This window comes from Mustela erminea, chromosome 11 (genome assembly GCF_009829155.1).
Source record: "Mustela erminea isolate mMusErm1 chromosome 11, mMusErm1.Pri, whole genome shotgun sequence".
Classification (NCBI taxonomy): domain Eukaryota; kingdom Metazoa; phylum Chordata; class Mammalia; order Carnivora; family Mustelidae; genus Mustela; species Mustela erminea.
In genome coordinates this window covers 86,026,698-86,050,472 of record NC_045624.1, presented here as the reverse complement: position 1 = coordinate 86,050,472, position 23,775 = coordinate 86,026,698, and the positions used below count along the sequence as shown (strand labels likewise).

The 23,775-nt window shown below is 36.9% G+C and overlaps 1 protein-coding gene and 1 pseudogene across 3 annotated transcripts in view; one reads left to right on the top strand and one right to left on the bottom strand.

Annotated features, from left to right (window-relative positions):
• The window catches only part of RELN (reelin), a 497,367-nt gene that overhangs the window by 173,585 nt on the left and 300,007 nt on the right, over positions 1-23,775 (top strand). The window lies entirely within an intron of this gene.
• LOC116569498 lies at positions 12,867-21,937 on the bottom strand (annotated as a pseudogene).

Sequence of the window (23,775 nt, the reverse complement as noted above, 5' to 3'; positions counted from 1 at the left end):
TCTTTGAGTGGTTTTCATAGCCTCGAGATATTTTTGGGTGCAATTTCCACCCTTTATAAAAATTTTCACCTTTTAAAATAGCTAATGAACCCCAATTTCTAAAGCTTTTCCTGTAACCGCATCTGTTGCTAGGAGAGGAGCAGAAGAAAAAAAATGACAGCATCCTAACATCTATAACCTTGCCAGTTTCTGTTGTTCTGGAAATGCAAGAGCCAAGGTTGTCACCCAGTCTCATAATGATCGTCACCCATTAAAATTTGCAGAAATGCCTGGAAAATCCTGTATTTCTCTAAGTTCCTTCTAGCCTTGGAAGCTAGATATTGAACTGCAGTCTCTAAACAATTTGATAACAAGATTTGGGCATCCATCCCCCATAGAATGTAACATAAAGGCTCACACTTAGAAGGTGCGGAAGAGTATTTGTTGAGTCAGCCCTTGAGGTACTAGGCAGTCGTGGTGTTAGTCTCAAAGGCTTTCCATTATCTTCCCTCCCATCAGGTGTCTTTTATTATCTAATACTGTGTTAATCATCTGATTCCCAGCCTCTAAGAATTTATTATATAAGGAAAGAATGCCAAGTAAATTAAAGACACCCTAGCCTATGAAGGCAGTTAATTAAACAAGTCAAGAGTGATGCTGTGTTTGAAAACACTGGATGTATTAGAGTGTTTTAATCACTATCATTGTGAGTACATTAGTATGGACCAAAGATAAATGCCTTTAGTGAGATGGCAGGTGAAAAGCAGGAAATGGAAATGTGTTTAGAAAGTTTGAGCTTGAGGAGGAGCAAAGATACGGATTATTTTAGCATTGCAATTATAAAACTAGAAAAGGTTTTAGGGAAAGAGGAGCTTATTTTTGACCCATGAGAGAGATTTAAAACTTTATTTTATATATACATTTGTGTGAATGATTCCATTTTGACCAAATTTAAATGCACTTGGAAACAGGTCCTGGGAATGCTCATCCTATATATTAATTGGAAATATGAAAATAATGTATTATAGGATAATTTTATATTACCTAGTTTAAAATACTGTTTGTTTACTTTGTTTTAAAAAATGCCAGGGGAGCCTGGGTAGCCCAGTCAGTTAAGCATCTGCCTTTGGCTCAGGTCATGATCTCAGGGTCCTGGGATGGAGCCCTGTGTTGGGCTCCCTGCTCAGCAGGGAGTTGGCTCCTCCTTCTCCTTCTGTCCCTCCCCACTGCTTCCTCTACCCCTCTCCCTCTCAAATAAATAAATAAATAATCTTTTTTAAAATGCTAGCATTTAAAAAATAGTTTTGCATTGTGACCGTGGTTACTTCTGAGGCTTTGTTTTTGTTTTAATAAAACAAGCATTGGAGTTCTTCTTGTATTTATACTTTATATGAAAGATACACTTTTAAAATCCCTGTTTGAATATTTCAGTTGTAGTTATATACCTATCCCTGAAGCCAAACCCAATCTATAAATGGAACCAGCACTCTGATTTCATAAGGAGTATTGTAATTATATTGGTACTTAGAAGCCTAGTTTATTTTCCTAGGGATTTAATGCACAGTGCTAATATTATCCTTTGCTGCTAAACAAAATGCTTTTCAAAATTTCACATTTGGGTATCTTGAATTTATGTGACTTTTATAGTATATTTAAATTAATTTAAGTTCTTGTGAACCTTGGTCTAAGACTAAATTCAATGTATGAAAATCCAAGTTTACACAAAAAGACCAATTAAAGGATTAGGATTTGTTTTATGATGGTAATCCTTTTTTTTTTTTTTCTAAGAGTTTGTTGTTGTTGTTGTTTTTAGTAATCTCTACACTCAACATGCGGCCCAAACTCACAACCCTGAGATCAAGAGTCACAGGCTCTACAGACTGAGCCAGCCAGGCACCACAGTAGTAATCCTTTAACTAGCAATTTCCATTTGTACAGTTCCTTTTTTGAATGCCCTCATATACCTTTCAGAAACATACACATAGCATCATGCAAAGTAAATATCAATTTCTGTTTATTTGATCATATCTTAATTAGTTTTGTTACTGAAAATGATAATTTTTAGCACTTGATCATTTTTCCCCTCTAAAAAGTTTTTCAAGAGTCTGTTGCTAAATTTCGAATATAGTAAATTGTTTCCTTTACTTTTTTCCATCTGAATTTGTGAAAGTTATTGATCTCTCCTGTTGCTCTTACCTTTGTTTTCTTACCTAAATTTCTTTACCTAAATTTCATCAACAAACAATATTTCCTTCTATTTAAACAGTAAACTGACCAAGAGGAACCTGATTTATATTTATTTTGTTTCTCATCTAGTCAGTAATTCAGCAGTTATTTATTTATTTATCATTCACTGTGTGCCATAGATTTTCCCAAGCCTTAGAAATATGCATCAGTTGGGCACCTGGGTGGCTCAGTCAGTTAAGCATCTGCCTTCAGCTCAGGTCATGATCCCAGGGTCTTGGGATGGAGTCCCACACTGGTCTCCCTGATCAGCGGGGAGCCTGCTTCTCCCCTACCCCTCCTCCCTGCCTGTGATCTCTTTCTCATGCTCTCCCTCTCAAATAAATAATAAACTCTTAAGAAAAATATATGCATCAGGGGTGCCTGGGTGGCTCAGTGGGTTAAAGCCTTTGACTTCTGCTCAGGTCATGATATCAGGGTCCTGGGAACGAGCCCTGCATCGAGCTCTCTGTTTAGCAGGGAGCCTGCTTCCCTTCCTCTCTCTCTGCCTGCCTCTCTGCCTACTTGTGGTCTCTGTCTGTCAAATAAATAAATAAAATCTTTAAAAAAATGCATCAGTAACAAATAGAAGTAGTCTTTGCCATAGAACTTGTATTATTATTGCTATTATATCATAATTATTATAGCTGGCATTTACTGAAGGCTTACTATATAACATACCCTGCGTTTTATGTAGATAATTTCTTTAAATCTTCATCACAACTCTATGAGGTAGGTACTAATATTCATGAGGTATAGAGAAATTAAGTCATTTATTCATGTGATTTACCCTAAGAAGTACTAAAACTAGATTAAAATTCAGGCATTCAGACCCAGAGCCTGTGCTCTTGATTACTCTAGTATGCTGCCCACAAGTAAAATAATTATAATTGTAACAAATGCCATGAAGAAAGAATGAAAGCTATCATGAGTAGCTATAACAAGGAATTTGATTTAGTCTAGAAAGTAAGGGAAGCCTCTTTGAGGAAGACATTTAAGATGAGACCTGAAGGTTGATTATAAGTTGGTCTCTGGAAGAAAATTCCCTTAAGTGTAATTGCACAGCACATACAAATATCCTGTGGTAGGAAATGGTTAGGTGGTCAGAGGAACTGAAAGCAGGCCCCAGACTAAAAGTGTAATAGGTGATGAAGGAATACTGAGGAGAAGTGTGTACTCCAGAAAAACTTGTCTTGTTCTAAATATAATTGCTTTTGTATTAACCGGATCTATTCATACAAAAATGCATATTATTGATAGACAGTGCAGGATTAGAAACGAGGACTATCACTAGCTGTGTGATTCCCCACAAGTTTCCTACTAAAGATTCAAAAAAATGTGAAAGTAGGAAGTATTTGAATCTCTAACCCAGCTACTTAAGGTAGGTAATTCTGACACTGTTTCAATTTATTGTTACTAGTAAGGTTGTAACCTCATGGATATTCTTATTGTTCTTGTAAAGGGAAACTCTATGCATATGTTAGGCAATCCCTAACATATAGAAAGCAAGTAGAAAGGAGGGGTATAGGTCTGACACCAATGCTCACAAACTTGACCCTACAGCAGAGAATGGCTAGAGGCTCTGGCCCAGGTAGGAGACAGTTTAGGCCAAGGAAAGCTGATTTTGGAATTTCCCTTAACTGGAGTCCAGTGACACATCTGGGCAGCCAACCCAGTCACCCTAGATAAAGGGTGGTTTGTATCTAGAACTCCAGCTGTGGCTGACTATAGTATCAATCTTGGTGTAAAACACCTTCCTTTTGTGTGTGTGTGTTTGTAAAACATCTTCTGTTCACTGCTTTATCCTTATCCTGAGTGCCTTAAATAGTGCTTAGCCTTATGACCAGGAGGTCTTGTTAGCAAGGGCTTAGGTACAAGGCTGAAGTCCACTGAGACAATGTGGAAGGGAGTGCCTTCGGGATGCTCATGCAAGAAAGGGATCCCAGGTCAACCAGGCCTTAAAAGAGCTATAGAAAGCAACACAGATTCTCAAGAATCATGGCTGATCCCCGACATCCTCCATCTGACAAAACAAGTAAATTCTAAACCTCCCTGGACGTCAGGACTGAGACAATGTCCTTTGTCCTTCCTGACGCTAGGACTGGCTTATGAACAAAGATAAGATTGACCTTAAGGGTTTTAGGGATGACTAATATGTCAAGCACATAGTCATGGAGATCATCTTATTCAGGCTCCTTATTAAAAATAGTGAGGTCCCATTATTGCCCCTGTTTTACAGATAAGTAAACTGAGGCGTGGGGAGGTCATCTGATTTGACCAAGATCAAGACTGTTAAGTGGTGGCCATGATCTGAACCCAAATTTGACTACAAAATTCATGCCCTTAATCACAAAACTTTGCTGCTTCTAAAAGTACATCTTTCATTTTCAAGTAGCTATCAGAATAAGACTGTAGCTACTAAAGGCATCACAAGGAGGTAAATCCAGTAGCAGAGTTGGTCCAGAGTCAGTTCTGTCCAGGGCTGGGCACCGGAGATGTCTGCACATGGGATTCCCAGGAACGAAGTGCTGGAGACGCTGAAGAAACAAAATGGCGGCTGACCAAGGGCACAAATCACAGAGCATGTAGAATCCACACACAAAGATTTTAATCCATGACTTATTACCATAATTAATGATTTGTTGTTTTCTCTCAAATGAAAATTAGTTTGTCAGATGTAGTAATTGAGGAAGCTAATTACACGTAGCTGCACAGGGCCTGCCCCAGGCAAAATTGAATGTCTTTTGGCTTTGATTTGTTACCTCCTATCTTGGCAGCATTTCCCTCCCTTCACAATTCCCTCACATGCCCGGGATTTTTATGCTGCCCTTATCTTTTCCTTCCAGAAGAAGATTGATGTAATAAATAAGTTCATAATAGTGTTGGTTGGTAATTTAATAAATTACACTGCCTGGAAATTTTTGTATTTATAAAAGGAATCTTACTAAATGTAAGGTAGTACCCTGGATTGGATACTTGTGGAAAGTGGGGGAGGGCATCATCAGAAAAACTGGTAAAATCTGAATGTTAATCCTTTATGTTGACTAACATATCATGGTTATATGAGGAGTTAGCATTAGAGGAAGTTAAGTGAAGGGTATATGGAAACTCTCTTGTACTGTCCTGGCAACTTTTCCATAAGTCTAAAATCATCTGCAAATAACACTTTTAAAGTAGCAAAAGGGATTTTTAAGAGAGATGAATTGCTATTCAAAGGAATAAATCTCTAATTAAAAATTAAAAAAAAAATTTTAGGCATGTAAGTTATAAATATGTTAGGATGACCCAGTAGCTAGGTACTCACTCACTTTTTTTTTTTTTTAAGATTTTACTTATTTATTTGACAGAGATCACAAGTAGGCAGAGAGGTAGGCAGAGGTGGAGGGGAAGCAGGCTCCCTGCTGAGCAGAGAGCTCAATGTGGGGCTCTATCCCAGGACCCTGAGATCATGACCTGAGCCAAAGGCAGAGGCTTAACCCACTGAGCCACCCAGGCGCCCCTACTCATTCACTTTTATAGACCCTTACTTATTTAACCACTCAGTATTTCTGTTTCATAAATTTGGGATACTTTGAATTATATGCAGAGAAAGAAGATTGTATCTATATACTCACTGCTATTGCTGAAAGACAAAAACGAAGCTGAGAATTAAAGTTGTCACCCAGGAAGCACACAGTCATTTTTACTTCTTCAGGGAGGTATGATTTGTTCAAGAAATCTAAACTAGGCAAACATTAATTGATGTGCTGGGAGATGAGTAATTTAGAAAAACCAAAAAGTCACCGAAGTGGCACTGTTTCAAAAAATCAGGAGGAAAACAAATTCACTTGGGCTTTCAAGTACTCACATACGGTTTTGTTCTTTATCTAATGGCAACATGGGAATGAGTAGTCTTGATATGACCTAATTTAAAGGAATAAGCGCTTGAATACATACCCTCAGTTCAGGGTTCCAGAAGAATTTACTGTGTATAACTCCAGGGACATTAAAATTAGATAAAGAGTTTAAAAATATGATTTCCCTCTTAGAAAAGGTAGAGCGACTAGTTGGCACTGTGTCAGAGGAGAGACAATGGAAGCTTGTTCTATTATTTATACAAATGGACTGGTTTGGCAGTTGCCACAGCAATGAGCCATAATGAATTACAGAAAAATGAAAATGTGATTTCTTTAGCATTGTATAAAATGGAATATTCACGGGAAGGCAAAGAATGACATTATAAGCACCAAGCTGTGTCAAAATGGTATTCCTTGTTGCTACTTTATCCTGAATGTAATGCAAATAGTGTTCATTTACTAGGGCAAAAATTGTAAGTGTGGGTCATCATTTCTGTGCTATTAGTCAGGGGGCTGTGCCTTGTAATTCCAAAGGAATTTTAAAATATTCATTTTCCATGACTTTTTACTTTTAGCTACACTGTCTCTGCCTTTGTTTTCAATAAAGGCTTTCTTTTAGCTAAGTTTCTGGAATTGGATGATTTGTTCATGTCTTCCCAGCAAAGGGAAGAAAAAAAATCATGAAGCAAATAATTCAACTCTAAAATACCTAATTTTCTAGTTAATTAGCTCAATCTTCTTTGCTCTGTTAGGAAATCCCTGGTATGCTCTTGACTTTGAGCTTTGATGTTTATACCTTGTATTTTCATTCACTCCCATTTATCCATACTGGGTTTTCTCTAACAATATTGTGTTCAATTCCAAGAAAGGCCTTTTAAACAAAAATACTAGACACTTCAACCGCCCTAACCCTAAGGGCTACTGTTAGTCAAAGAGTAAACTCACAGAAAATGTGAATCAGACAAAACAGCTTTCCTAAAACTGAGTCTCAACTTGAGCCAGCAAGGGAATTTATACAGACATCTATTGCAAAATGTATGTGTGTGTGTGTGTGTCAGATATTATTTTTCTCTTTGGCCTGGAGCAATGCATGAAGCCAGTTATGACTGTGCTGCAGAAATTGACTTCCATAGAAAATGCTACTCGGCATTAGGAGATATTATATATAATTAGACTCCTAGACATGAGCCAAATTTGAAGTATTTTTCATCATATAAATGTCAAAGTGAGTGATATTCAGTGTAGTAAACAGAAGGTTTAGTGTAAATATTATAATTTCGATATGGAGCTACATTCTTGCAATACTATACACCAGGGATTCTCAACCAGGGGAATTTTATGTCTGCTCCCAGGGGGCATTTGACAACATCTGGAGATATTTTTTGTTGTCACACCTGGCATCTAGAGGTTAGAGACCAGGGATGCTGAGGACACATCCAGCTCAAATGTTAGTAGTGCAAGCTTGAGAAATCCTGCCACACACTACCTTGTGAGTACCAGAGACAAATGTGAAAACGCATCATTTCATACAGTGTCCCTTTAGGTTAATAGGGGAGTCCTACTTTACTGAAAAATTCCTCTAACTGTTGCTGTTATTGTGAGTTAAATATACATGTGTTTCTCATCTACCAAAGACAGTGAAAAATCAAGGGGGAAATGAGGGGCGATCCCTTGCCAGAGTCTGTGGGATAAATTTTTAATCCTTTCTAAAGAGTCTTTGGCTGGAGAAGGAAGGATAAAATAACTTATGGATGATGGTGTTTGTTACCAGGGTAGAAGATATTACTAAGAGGGATGATGAAACATTTCTGACTCAGGGAAGAAGGTATAACTGTGTGTCTGTTCAGACTAGTAGTTTTTTAAAGCCTGGCTACAAATAAGACCATGTGTGCCAAGCCCTGTACCAAGATTCTGAAGAAATTGATTGGGGATTGACTGGCATTCTGTATATTTTTAAGTTTCCAATTTCTAGTCAAGATGGTTTAGAATTAACCTTTTAAATACCCTTAGAATAAAAATACTATCTGTCTAGAATGGGAGAAGATATTTGCAAACGACATATCAGATAAAGTACTAGTGTCCAAAATCTATAAAGAACTTAGCAAACTCAACACCCAAAGAACAAATAATCCAATCAAGAAATGGGCAGAGGACATGAACAGACATTTCTGAAAAGAAGACATCCAGATGGCCAACAGACACATGAAAAAGTGCTCCATATCACTCGGCATCAGGGAAATACAAATCAAAACCACAATGAGATATCACCTCACACCAGTCAGAATGGCTAAAATCAACAAGTCAGGAAATGACAGATGCTGGCGAGGATGCGGAGAAAGGGGAATCCTCCTACACTGTTGGTGGGAATGCAAGCTGGTGCAACCACTCTGGAAAACAGCATGGAGGTTCCTCAAAATGTTGAAAATAGAACTGCCCTATGACCCAGCAATTGCACTACTGGGTATTTACCCTAAAGATACAAACGTAGTGATCCGAAGGGGCACGTGCACCCGAATGTTTATAGCAGCAATGTCCACAATAGCCAAACTATGGAAAGAACCTAGATGTCCATCAACAGATGAATGGATCAAGAAGATGTGGTATATATACACAATGGAATACTATGCAGCCATCAAAAGAAATGAAATCTTGCCACTTGCGACAATATGGATGGAACTAGAACGTATCATGCTTAGTGAAATAAGTCAAGCAGAGAAAACAACTATCATATGATCTCCCTGATATGAGGAAGTGGTGATGCAACATGGGGGCTTAAGTGGGTAGGAGAAGAATCAATGAAACAAAATGGGATTGGGAGGGAGACAAACCATAAGTGACTCTTAATCTCACAAAACAAACTGAGGGTTGCTGGGGGGAGGGGGGTTGGGAGAGGGGGGTGGGGTTATGGACATTGGGGAGGGTATGTGCTTTGGTGAGTGCTGTGAAGTGTGTAAGCCTGGCGATTCACAGACCTGTACCCCTGGGGATAAAAATATATGTTTATAAAAATTAAAAAATTTTTTAAAAAACTAATGATGTACTACTATACAGTGGCTAAATTAATATAATAAAAAAATAAAAAAAAACAAAAAAATATTATCTGTCTAGCAAGATGTTCACTTTTCCTACTCATGGTGACCACTCTATTCCTACCTCCCATCCCCCTTCAGTTCCCTGAAAATACACCTGCCTGAGTGTTACACTTGGCAGTGAGTTACATATGCTTCACAGGAGCCACTGTTTGTTTTTCATAGGCTAGTAAATGGTTCTTGTTATCCATATTGCTATGCCAAGATCAGACTCCTTAGTGACAGAACTGGGGATTAGCATCAGAAATCCCACCTGGACCCTCGGTCTAGCACCATGGGAAGCACTAGAGTTGGCTTGAAACACTAAGGAGATTCAGTCCAAATATGGTTCTATATTGAGCTAAAGGAGTGTAGTCAATGTGAGGAGGCAGAGAAAACACCAGCCATTATCCAGGCGACATCCTAAGCATTCATTCTGCTTCCTTCAATATGGTAATTCATCTAAAAAAAAAAAAGAAAGAAAGAAGGAATAAGGAAAGGTATACATGACTGATTTTGAACATACTTGTAAGAGTTGTAGTTTTGCCTGCTTGGGGCCAAAGGAAGCAAAAGAAGCACTACTTATACATTGCAAAAGAAAGATTTTTCACTCCCTGGGCTCAGAGTTGCATATAATATGCAGAAATTAAACTTTGGTTTAATTGAAATTTGGTTGCAGTTTGAGGCTTTATAGTTTCCTTGGGCCACCTACTACATTCTTTTTAATGAAGCACTGAAGGATGGCAACATTTAAAAAATGCTAAATTAACCCCTTCTCTTTATGTTTCAAGCAACAAAGCACTTCTTTCTGTCCATTATAGCATCATTTGAAAGAAGGTAGAGATAACCCCCAAAATTCCTGACCATTCTTAATAATGACTGTATGCCTATATACTATTAGCTTATCTATAGCCTTCTAGAATATATTTCAATTTTATTTATTTTTATTTTATTTTTGTATTAACATATAATGTATTATTTGCCCCAGGGGTACAGGTCTGTGAATCATCAGGCTTACACATTTCACAGCACTCACCATATCACATTCCCTCCCCAGTGTCCATAACCCAGCCATCCAACGTCCATAACCCTCCCACCCCACCCCCCAGCAGCCCTCAGTTTGTTTTGTGAGATTAAGAGTCTCTTATGGTTTTACTCCCTCCTGATCCTATCTTGTTTCATTTTTTCCTCCCCCAGCCCCACAAACCCCCTGCCCTGTCTCTCAATGTGGATGGAACTAGAGGATATTATGCTGAGCAAAATAAGTCAATCAGAGAAAGATAATTATCATATGATTTCTCTGATAATGAGGAATTCAGTTTTATTTTTTGATAGCAGCTTCATTGAGTTATAATTCACATGCCATAGAATTCATCCCTTTAAAGTATACAAATTAAGTGTTTTTTTAGCACAATTCAGGGTTATACAATCATCAAAATTTTCAGAACATTTTCATCACCCCCAAAGGACACCTTGCTACACATGAGCAATTAGTTCCCATTTCCCCCGTCCTCTGGCAGTCACCAATCTACTTCCTGTCTCTATGGAATGCCTATTCTGGACATGTCATATAAATGAAATCATATAACATGTAGCCTTTGATGGGTGACTTTCTAAAGTTAGCATGTTTTCAAGGTTCATCCTTGAAGGGTCCATGTGAATAGCATGAACAGTACTTCATCCCTGTTTATGGCTGAATGATACTCCAATGTATGGATATACCATGTTTAATTTAGGCACCCATTGGTTAATGGACATTTGGGTTGTTTCTACTTTGACCTATTATGAATAATGCTCCTAGGACCATTTGTATACATGTTTTTTTATGTGTGAACTTCTGTTTTAAAATCTCTTGGGTATGCATTTAGAAATGGAATTGTTAAGTCATTCAGTAACTTGATATTTAACATTTTGAGGAATTGCCAAATTTTCCAAATTTGGCTAGATAGCATTTTACATTCTCACGAGGAATATCTGAGGTTTCAACTACTACATGTTTTTGTCAACACTTATTATTGTCTGTCTTTTTTATTGTAGCCATCCTGGTATTGGTCTAGTGATAGCTCACTATGGTTTTTATTTGTATTTCCCAAATGAAGGATGATGTGTATCTTTCCATGTGTTTATCAGGTATTCATATATCTTCTTTGGCTAAATGTTTATTCAAATCCTTTGTCCATTTTTAAATTGGGTTATTTTTTATTGTTTTGAGTTACATATATGAGATGTATATGTATATACATACATACATAGGCACATACAAACATATATACATGCTGGATACAAGTCTCTTATCAGATATATGATTTGCAAATATTTCCCATTCTATGGGTTGTTGTTTACTTTCTTGATAGTCTCTTTTGCTTCACAAAAATGTATATATTTTGGGCGCCTGGGTGGCTCAGTGGGTTAAGCCGCTGCCTTCGGCTCAGGTCATGATCTCAGGGTCCTGGGATCGAGTCCCGCATCGGGCTCTCTGCTCAGCAGGGAGCCTGCTTCCTCCTCTCTCTCTGCCTGCCTCTCTGCCTACTTGTGATCTCTCTCTGTCAAATAAATAAATAAAATCTTAAAAAAAAAAAAGTATATATTTTAAATCCAGTTTGTTTGTTTACTTTTTTTTTTTTTGCTTGTGTTTTTCATGTTGTCTTTAAGAAAGTATTGCCAAATACAATGTCATGAAGAGTCACCTCTTATCTTTTAACAGTTTTATAAGTTTAGTTATTACATTTTGGTCTATGTTCCATGTCAAGTTAATATTTGTATTTGGTGTTAGGTAGGGGTCCAACTTCATTCTTCTTTTTTGCTTTGTAATCAGTATATTAAGGAGACACTCATACATTTCAAGAATTTTATTCTAATACCCAGATTTTTAAGCCTGTGAATATGACTTTTAAACAGACAACTAAAGCTATGCATCAGAATTTGCTATCCTACTAACATTAAATTATAGTTACTTCAGAGCATAACTTAAATGGTTTAAAGTAAGCCTGTATCATACCTAAAAAACACCTTCCTATCTCATACATGCAAATTACTTCTCATGTCTCCTCACTCCAAGTTGCCCTGCTCCTGAAGTCACTACTCTAAAGCTTATTATGGTCCAAAGAGAAGGGGGAAAAAAGTATAACCAGGATTGAGATATATATATAGATATATATATCTATATATATATGTGATATGTTTATATGATATCTATCTATCTCAATAGATAGATAAATAGATGATCCCAGGGGCCTGGGATCGAGTCCCGCATTGGGCTCTCTGCTCAGCAGGGAGCCTGCTTCTCCTCATCTCTCTCTCTGTCTGTCTCTCTGCCTATTTGTGATCTCTCTCTCTGTCAAATAAATACATAAAATCTTAAAAAAAAAAAAAGATAGGGGTGCCTAGGTACTCAAGTGCATATTCCAACAAAGTTTATTAATTTGATAGCATATTTATATACACTTTTATCAGTTTCCTGTTGTTCTGTGGCCTACTCTTAATACTAAAACAGTATTGATTTGTTACAAACACAGATGCATACTGAAGTTGCCAAGATGTGAGATATTTTAAAAGTCATTTTTACAAGTATTAAACTTACCTTGCACACTCAAGTCACCCTACATAGAGGGCAAAGTCAGAGCTTTCATATTTGAGTTGATCCTTCATCTAAGTTTTAAAACACTACTGTAGTTGAATATTAAAAACAATAGCAAATAGTGAGCTATGATTCTAGTCCTTCCCTCATTCACTACCATGTATAAAATGGCAACAGTGTTGCTCACTGGCCTTGTAAAGAGATCTGATCCTGAATACCACCCTGTGGGTGATTCTCAATGTCCTCAGATGCTTCTTCACTGTAATGGCTTCATCTTTCCCGATTTGGATCAAAGTCCACCAGTCCTACCTGGTCCATTTCACCAGTCTCTTCCATTTCCTCCCTCTCAGGGAGGAGTTTTTCCAGCAAAGAGAGTTTGTCCGGAGGGAGACAGCCATTCCAAGGAAAGGTTACCTGAAATTTGATGATTAGGCAACTCTTTTCCCATGGTCTATGATAAACTGGCATGCCTTCATTCACACACACTTGATATCCCCATGCTTGACAATCTGACCTGGAGGAGAGGTGAGCAGTATGGCTCCGTTGTCAAGAGTAGATATTGGCTTCTGAAAGCTGCACTGTGCTTCTACCAGCTGTATGTCTGCACACATGGTAAAGTCTTCTCCTTGCCAGGTAAAAACAGCATGGTCCTTCTGATCTAAAACAATGATAATATCAGTCCTGGTTATTGTCTCCTTCACCATAGAATGTTATCTTCTGGCCATCTTTCATGCCTTTGTCAGTATGAACTTCTAGAATCTTCTCTCCAACTATCTTCCTTCCATTGCAACTTTTACATCTACCTTTAGGACTGATCGGTTCCGCATGGCCCTGACACACCATGCACACAGACTGAGTTTGCTGAATCATTCCAGGTCCTCTCTGATGAATTCTTTACTTGCGTTCCAGTACCTCAGCTCCTGGGACAGCATTCTTCTACCCCTCCTTCCTTACCACCTTGGCCTTCGCATTTGGCATGAATCACATTCTTTTGCAGAGCTAGTTTTCTTGTTGTACCATCATATAAATAAATCTTCTAGTTACTGAGAGCTAATCACAACCTCTTCTTTCTCTCTGCATCCTTCCTCTGTCCCTCTCTGCCAGCAACCCCCCTTGCCCTCTCTCTCAAATAAATAAATAAAATCTTTAAAAATAAATAAATAAATATCATAAGAAAAGGCTTATAATAATTTAGAAGACTTCCCACCTCTGCTCCTTCCAGAAACACTCCCAGACTAAGCTATTGTCATCATTTTATCCACTGCTTCTGGTATTGATGTTCATATTTTAAAACAATATACTTAAACCAAGTGACTTCGTATGGTAGTAGAAGAAGATATACTTCCTTTATGCCATTAACCTCCAACACACAAATTCATCCCCATATCCTCCCAATATAAATATATTACATTTTTAAATAAAATCATCAGTGTTTCGATCAATGATTATATAAATATTATTCACTGCAGAACCAAATGGTGTACTATGATTTTTTCCCTTCTTGAGCAACTTTTCACTTTGCATTATTTCCTCTCCTTCTTAACTTACTCTGTTACTTTTCCTGGAGCACTTTCTCAGTTGCCTCCTGAGAGATTATACCTGGCAGGTACAATGTTTGATTCCTTACATTTGATGATAGGTTGGCTAGAAATAGAATTCCAGATTAAAAATAGTACTCTCTGAAAATTTTGATGGCTTTCCGTGCTGTAATTGAGAATGTGAAAATGACACAATTTTATTCATATTTTGAAAGTTATTGTACTTTCATTGCCTGGAAGCTTTTAAGATCTTCTCTTCATGCTTGTTGGTTTTCAATTTCTTGACAATGTGTTTAATGCACAGGAAGTAGGAGGCAGAGGTGTTCTCTCCATCTTCTGGTTTTTAGCCCCCCATATTGTACTTCGTATTTCAAGTTCAGACCCTCTCTGACTTAGTATTTCTATTTATTTATTTATTTACTTATAAAAGATTTATTGATTTATAAATCAACAAGAGAGAAAGAGAGCTAGAGTGGCGGGGGTGGGAAAGGGGCAAAGAATCCTAAGCAGACTCTGTGCCGAAGTCAGAGCTTGACTTGGGGCTTAATCCAGTGATTCTAAGATCACGACCTGAGCAGAAACCAAGAGGTGGTGGTTTACTTAACTGCATGACCCAGGTACCCCTGATTCAGTTTTTAGAGAAGAAGGCTCAGAATTATTATATTTCCCCAAAATTCATTGCAATTTACCCACATAAATGCTCAGCTGACAAATATGTCTTCTCAAACTGTCTAAAATTATCTGAATCAGTGGATATTGAACAACTAAAAATAAGCATAATCTACAGATTTTGGAAGTTTCACTATGCATTTCTACTTCATGTATCTAATTTAATTATGGCTAATACAAGGACTCTTTATTTCTATTAAAGTCAGAAATAATGAAAAAAAATTATTCCCAATTTCCTGACTACCGTATCCATATAATTGAGTTTACTGTGCAAAGTCTTTAGTGTAGAAATTTATTGAAGCCTTTCACATCAATAGGAATGTATAGATAATTCAGGAAATAATTGTGATACATATTGAAAACATAGTAAAGGAAATATTCTATAATAAGTAAAGTTATAAAATATTATTCAATAAAATATGTAAGGAAATTTTTTTAATAAATGAGAAAAATATACTTAAAAATCCACTGAATGCCCATATCCCAAAATAAATTCCAGATGAATAGAAAAAAATTCCACGGAGAAAATGCATGTATGTATCTATTCAACTGAGTTTAGAAGGGGAAAGAGCTTCTAAGCATGAAAAGCCTGGAAAAAATTTAGGAGGGAATTGATTGAAAGGTTTGATCACATGAAAATTTAATTTTTTATTAAAAAACCATTAATATAGTAAAAGACTAATTATAAACTGCATAGAAAATGTTGGTAAGAAATATATAGCATAGAGTTAATAGCCTTCACATTTAAAGAGTTCTTATAAATTGGTTAGAAAAAAACATTAAAAGCCATAGCAAAATGGGCAAGGACATGAATAGTTAATTCCCCCAACTGAAAAATGTAACCAACAAACATGTGAAGTATCCTACTAATAATCAGTGGGATGGAAATTAAAACTAACCTGACACCTTTAGAATGAAACCAGACTGCTAACACTCAGTGCTACCAGGGCTATTGTGGGGTAGGTGCTCTCTGGTACAACAGTGGGCAAACCTGCCTTTCCTTATATGCAGTTTAGAATTATGGCCTCTGTGTTTATGCCCTGAATTTCATTATCCCAGTCCTGGAATCCCATCTTAAAATAGAAGATAGGCACAAAATGTCTGCCTCAGAGAAACAGAGAGTGGCGCGGTAATTACCAGGGGCTGATGGGTAGAGGAAATGAGGAAATATAGGCCAAAGGGAACAAACTTCCAGTTATAAAATTAACAAGTTCTGAGAATCTAATGTACAGCATAGTAATTATAGCTGACAATACTGTATCACATACTTGAAAGATGCCAAGAGTGTAGATCTTAAATGTTCTCACCATAAAAAAGAAATGGTAATTATATGACAGAAGGGAAGTGTTAGCTAATGCTATCGTGGTAATCATTTTGCAGTGTGTAAATGTTTCAAATCAACATGTTGTACACCTTAAATTTATGCAGTGTTATGTGTCAGTTATATCTCAGTAAAGCTGGGGGAAAATTAAAGATAGGGTCAGATATTTATATACTTCACTATTTAAAACATTCAAAAAAGTAGAAACAAATACAATTCCAACAGCAGTGTAATAGTTAAAGAAAGTATGCCATAGCTATATGGTGAAACATTATTTAGCTTTTGACAATCTTGTTCTAAAAAATATTTAATGATATAAGAGCTATTTATAATAAAGATTAAATATAAAGGAATAGAAACCTGCTTTTTACGCAAGCAAGTTTCATTTTTTTAAAAAGATTTTACTTGTTTATTTGGGAGAGAGAGGAACAGTGGGAAGGGCAGTGGGGAGAGGGATAATAAGCAGGCTCCCTACTGAGCAGGGAGCCTGATGAGGGACTCGATCCCAGGACCCTGAGATCATGACCTGAGCCAAGGCAAATGCTTAACCAGCTAAGCCACCAGGCACCCCTAGGCAAACAATTTTCTAAAAACTTTATATTCATGAATTAATTTAAAATGCTAGAATATAGTTTACCAAAATGTTAATAATGATTATCTCTCCTGGGTATGAATATGAGTAATTTTATTTTCACACTAATCCTTTTGTATATTTTTAAATTCTCATAATACACACACTATTTATGTAACAGAAAAAAATAATTAAAAACTTGTTTTCTCCAAAGTAACCCTTGTATAAGAATCTTCAGAATTGTTTTACAAGATTATACCAATATTGTCCTAATTTGTTATGATTAACTAGTTTAACTAGTTTAGATATCCTCTCCTTTCTTACAGCTTTCATGAGTTTTGTCATAGTCATAAAACATTTTAGAGTTTATTGTCTTATTTTTTGAGGATAAGGGGGTGACTTTTCATTCTAAATACTTTGGAATTTTTTTTTTTTTAGTATAGTTGGCACATAACAGTACATTAGTTTCAGGTGTACAACTTAGTGATTTGTCAAGTTTATACATTATGCTGTGTTCACCATAAGTAGAGCTACCATCTGTTTCATTACATCACCATTACAATATCATTGACTATATTCCTTATGCTTTGCTTTTTATTCACGTGACTTACTCATTCCATAACAAGAGGGCTGTATTTCCCTTTCTCCCTCACCTATTTTGCCCAGTTCCTCCCTGGCAACCATCAGTTTGTTCTCTGTATTTATAGTTCTAATTCTTTTTTCGTTTGTTTACTCGTTTTCTTTAGATTCCATTTATGAGTGGAATCATATAGTATTTATCTTTCTCTGTCTTATTTCACTTAACATAATAACCTCTAGATCCATCCATGTTGTTGCAAATGTCATAATCTCATTCTTTATGGCTGTGTAATATTCCATTGTATACATATACCGCATTTGCCTTGTCCATTCATCTATTGATGAACACTTAGGTTGTTTCCATGTCTTAGCTCTTGTACATAATGCTGCCATAAACGTAGGGTTGCATATATCTTTAGTTACTGTTTCCATTGTCCCTGAGTAAATAGTGGAATTATTGGATAACATGGTATTTATATTTGTAACTTTTTGAGGAATCTCCAAACTGTTTTCCGCAGTGGCTATATAGTTTATATTCCTACCAAAGGTGCACAGGGGTTCCTTTTTCTCCACATCCTTATCAGTACTTGTTGTTTCTTATCTTCTTGATTTTAGCCATTCCAACAGGTTGAGGTAAAACCTCATTGTGGCTTTGATTTGTGCTTCCCTGGTGATGAGTGATGTTGAGCATCTTTTCAAGTGTCTGTTGACCATCTGTCTGTCTTCTTTGGGAAAGTATCTATTCAGGTCCTCTGACCATTTTTTAATCAGAATGTTTCGTTTTTGTTTTTTGGTTTTTGGTTGGTTTTTTTTTTTTTTTTTGGTATTCAGTTGTATCTGTTCTTAATATATTTTGGATGTTAACCCCTTATTGGATTTATCATTTACAAATATCTTCTCCCATTCAGTAGGTTGTCTTTTTGCTTTCTTGATGTTTTCCTAAGGTGTGCAAAAGCTTTTTATTTTGCTAGTCCCAATAGTTTATTTTTGCTCTTCCCCCCTTACTTTAGAAGATATATCTAGAAAAGTGTTGCTATAGCTGACATCAGAGAAATTACTGCCTGTGTTCCCTTCTTGGATTTTTATGGTTTCAGGGCTCATGTTTAGGTCTTTAATCCATTTCGAGTTTATTTTTCCGTATGGTGTTAGAAAGTAGTCCAGTTTCATTCTTTTGTATGTAACTGACCAGTTTTCTCAGAACCATTTATAGAAAAGTCCATCTTTTCCTCATTGTGTATTCTTGCCTCCTTTGCCATAGATTAGTATATGTGCTGCCTAAATGAGCATTCCTTTGCCATAGATTAATTGACACTGTAAATGTGGGTTTAGTTTTGGGGTTTCTGTTCTGTTCCATTGATCCATGTGTCTTTTTTTTTTTTTTTTTGCTAGAACCATACTTTTTGATTGCTACAGCTTTGTAGTATATTTTGAAATGTAAAATTGGGATACCTTCAGTTTTGTACTTTTTCAAGATTGCTTTGACTGTTTGGGATCTTTTGTGGTTCCACACAAATTTTAGTATTATTTAATCTAGTATTGTGAAAAAGTGCTATTGGTATTTTGACAGAGATTACATTGAATCTGTAGATTACTTTGGATAATATGGACATTTGACAATGTTGATTTTTCCAATCCATAAGCATGGAATATCTTTCCATTTATTTCGGTCATCTTCAATTTCTTTCATCAGTGTTTCATAGTTTTTGGAGTATAGGTCTTTCACCTCTTTTATTTATTCCTAGGTATTTTATTACGTTTGGTGTGATTGTAAATGGTGTGTGTGCGTGTGTATGTTTTAATTCCTCTTTCTATGACTTCATTGTTAGTGTATAGAAACATTACCAATCTTTGGGTATTAATTTTGTATTCAGCCACTTTGCTGAAATTGTTTATTACTTCTAGTAGTTTTTTTTTATGTCTTTAGGATTTTCTGTGAATAGGATCTTGTCATCTGCAGATAGTGACAGTTTAACTTATTTACCAATATGGATGCCTCTTATTTCTTTTTCTTGTCTGATTGCTGTGGCTAGGACTTCTAGTACCATGTTGAATAAAAGTGGTGAGAGTGGAGGGATTTTGAAAAGCCCCCTTTCTTTTTTTTTCCTTTATTTTTTTTAAAGATTTTTATTTATTTATTTGACAGATAGAGATCACAAGCAGGCAGAGAGGGAGGCAGAGAGAGAGAGGAGGAAGCAGGCTCCCCACTTGAGCAGAGAGCCCAATTCAGGGCTCGATCCCAGGACCCCAAGACCACGACCCAAGCCGAAGACAGAGGCTCTAACCCAGTGAGCCACCCAGGCACCCCGAAAAATCCCCTTTCATGTTTCTGCAGATACTTTCTGAAATGACCAGTCAGAACACCATCATTGTAATTCTTCACATTTTTTCCAATCTTTTTATAGAGTTGAGCTCTTTTGATTTTGACCACAGTCCTGAAAAATAGGTAGTGCAAATTTTAAAGTCTTCTTTTAAAAAAAATAAGTACTTAGATAAGGTCAACATAAACCACTGAGCTGTAGTGCTAACCCAAAATGTTTGTCCTGATTCCAGATTTTCTGTTAGAAGTTACCCAAGACAATCAAGTTATATAATAGATTAAGAAAATGAGACATACAGAAGTTAAATGATATGCCCTAAGTCATGGAGAGAATGAATGCCAGACCTAAAATGCAATCTCCATTCTTTTTTTTCAATCTCCATTCCTTTGTATCTGAAATTTGTACTCTTTTTGTTAGTCCACTCAGAAGTGGTACCTAAATACTTTGCATTAGTGTTTTAACAAATATGCAGACTCTTTAATTCACTCTCCAGTAGATAACATAATTTTTACTAAGGTGTTCTTTGGAATTGATGAACTATATTATCAGTTTTGTCCTTGTCTTGCCTAAGGATGCCTCTGAGGCAAATTAACACAAGGCTTACTTAGTAAAAAGGTGTTTAAAAGAGTAGAGTCACCCAAGTACATTTCTTTGATGAATTTTAGTGATTTAAAAAGGGGATATGAAAACTATTTAATACTGTGAAGTTTTGGATGGCATTTCTGGGATATAAATGGTTTAAAAAAACTCTGGAAGGTATTAAATGGTAACAACATTTTGCAGTGGCCAAGCAAATGCATTAGCTTAATTACTTTCCTTGTTCTTACTGCTAACTGATTTGATTTCTGAGATAAACTTTGCCTATAATAATGTTTATCTTGACCATTTATTATTATCATACAATCGTCTCTTTCAAAATGTTTCTTATGTGATAGTTTACTCATTAGTTATTAAAGCATTTAACATTATATAATAAGCATAACACAGACTAATCATCCATGTATTCCACAGACATTTGCTGCCAGGCTACCATGTGTCAATCCCTGAGTACCAATATAGAAAAAAAAAAAAATGGGTAAAAATCCCTAGTCTAGGGTACATACAGCCTTGTTTAGAAGACATGGTTCATTGGGTTATGGACATTGGGGAGTGTATGTGCTATGGTGAGTGCTGTGAAGTGTGTAAGCCTATGATTTATAGACCTATACCCCTGGGGCAAATATTACATTATATGTTAATAAAAATAATTAATAATAAAAAGGTACATTCCAAATTAACCAAAAAAAATTGCTGAACACCTATCCTCTGTCAACAGAGTCAGACTAAGGAATGTGAGCACTTAGAGCAGGCTAATACATGGGCACCTCCTCAGATTCATAATCCTTAAGGGCTTATTGAATTATTTAGTGGAGTCAGAGATAACACGACCTTTTTAATAACAAAAGTTGTACATGGTTTTTGTTGTTTTTAATCAAGGATCTATGAACCATGCACATTGTTAATAATGCTCATATGAAGCTATTTAGAAATTAGACAATAAAAAGTCCTTTATCTTGGCATATAACACTCCTCCTTTCAGTTTTAGAAAACTAGCATGTGAGTTGGGAGCTTTTGACAGATGTTTGGCGCCTGGGTATAATCCTTCTTGATACATCAATCAGTCCAATCAGCCTTGCCTTATTCTAAAGTTCTCTGATCACTCCTGAGAAATTTGGCATTTCTGCTTCTTTTAATAGTTAATGAGAGCTATCCTTTTGCACAGTGACAAAACAAAACACGGTTTATCTCCCTCCCTAGATCTGCTTTGTCGTTGATTTGCAAAGCAGAGAAAGATAAAAACTCTGCCAGTGATAAATGTTCGCCTCTTTCATGTTATCTGTCCTGCAACTATCAGTGCTTTTTCACCAAAATGATTATTCTTTATTGCAATGCAGCATCACATAGTAATTACTGAAGACACTGAGTGAGAATCAGAGTTCCAGCTACATTTGGCTGCATGCAGACAGTATCATCTGTGATTCTTGGTACCCTTGGCACCGCATGTTCTACTCGGAAGTGCTGTCCCAGGTCCTGAATGCACAGCTCTATGGCCCCCACGTCTAGATTCCCTTGGGGCTCATCTGGGGCTGTCTGACTCACCACCTGGCCCGCCTCCAGTGCCTGGTGGAAATGCAGGTGGATGATGTCAATCTTGGTCTTACCGTCCTACGGTATCTGCTGGGCCTCCAGCCCCAGCTTCCAGTCCTTGGGGCTACCATCGCTGTGTGTCTGGATCAGGTTTTCTGACCTCCACTTTACCTTCAGTTTGATGGCCAGATGAATGTAGACCATCTATGCATTGCCAGATTTCCACATGTGCAGGCAATAGTGGTCACACATCGAGACCCACATCTCTTCTGGGAACCTGGTGAATTTCTTTTGACATGTATAGGAAGACACTCCCAGAAATCACAAACATAAAATTGTTGTGGAAAAATGATCCATTTCAGAAAAGAGGAAAGGGAGTTATGATCTTGGGCCTGGTGTCAAATCAAACTATCTCCAGTCAAATTCATAAGCTATTGGTTGGGTTTCCATGCCTGAAATCTCTTTTCACACACTAAAATATCAAAATTAATTGTAGCAATAGAACACAAATGTATACTTTTAAAACTACTATGTATAAACACAAAGGTGTAAAATCTATATTGCAAATACCCTCTTGGGAGAAATTTTTTCTGCATGGGTTGGATCTTATGATAATTGTACAGAAAATGGCTTTTTTTTCTAATAAGACCAGACTTTTTTTTTTCCTTTTTCTTTTCCTTTCTTCTTCTTCTTTGTTTTTTTCACGGACCTTCAAATTGCATTCCAAGTTGGAATTATCCTTTGAAAAATTCCCATTACTGATTCAGTATGCCAAAGACCTCTGAAAGTCTCTGAATTGGGTAAGGAGGATCACTCATAGCATCTTCTTCAGTGATGCGTTGCTCACTTTTCAATGGAGATTAAACTCCTGTTACAAACAATAAGCTTTCTTTTCAGTGCTTTATGCTTAATTTTCTAGAAGAGTATTTTATGCTTTTAAATCAGTGTTTGTAATTCATCCCAGAAATCTAACTATAGAACAATGACTTCTCTCCTTAAAGAGATAAAAGCAGCCCCTTTTTAAAAAATGACACTCAAACTTATATTTAATAACTGTCTTTTGCTTTATTCTGTTCACATGTGACCACTTCAAACCCAACACTTGGTTTTCCTCTTTTGACTTTGCTCTTCTTTCACTACTTAGGTCAGTAGAGACTTTCTCCCAATAGTATATATACAGTTTGAGCTTCATCAGGTAGGTATATGTTGTTCCTCAAAGAGATCATGACTTTCCAGCACAAGGACTGGGTCCTCCCCTTTGATTGTTCTGTCTGTGCTGGGGTTCTGCCAAGGCCCTGTCACCCCTGAGGTGTCCTTATGCCAGAAATTCTAAGTAGGCTATATGTTATGTATAAATAAACAGAGAGGCTGCTTAGAGCCTAGGGTTGTGGGTAGTGAGGCAGGCTGTGTCTGGGTTCCATTACAATGAATGCTTTTCTTGATTAGTGATATCTGCCATGGCAGCACCTTCTAGACATGTCTAGAATGGGGACACTGGGGGAAGAGACTTCATACCAGCCACAGGCTCAGGCAGGTTCAAGGAGTACATTCCACCCTTGACTCAGGCGGCTGTTCTTGCTTCCCAGACTTCATTGTCTCACACACCGTGTAGCTGAGGAGGCATTCTGAAGGCCGTGAAGGTACAAGGTGCTTCCCTAGACTCTGGAAGGACCAGCATAAGCTCCAAGCTAGAGGGAGCTTGGAAGAACAACTCATGCAGGGCTCCATAAGAGTCTTCAAGTTGCAGGCTGTGCTGGCCTCAGCTCCTTTTCCTTTGGGTCAGTTTCATCCTGAGAAAGATAGCTGGCTGACCGATTCCTGGATAAATTTTAAAGAAAGAATCAGAGTTTTGGCAAGAGACTTCCATGTACAGGGGATAGGACATGAAGAATCTCGGGGGCATGAGAGAAGTCATACATTCTGGAACCTGCGAGAACTACTATAGTACTCAGTTGCAGGGCGTGGTGAG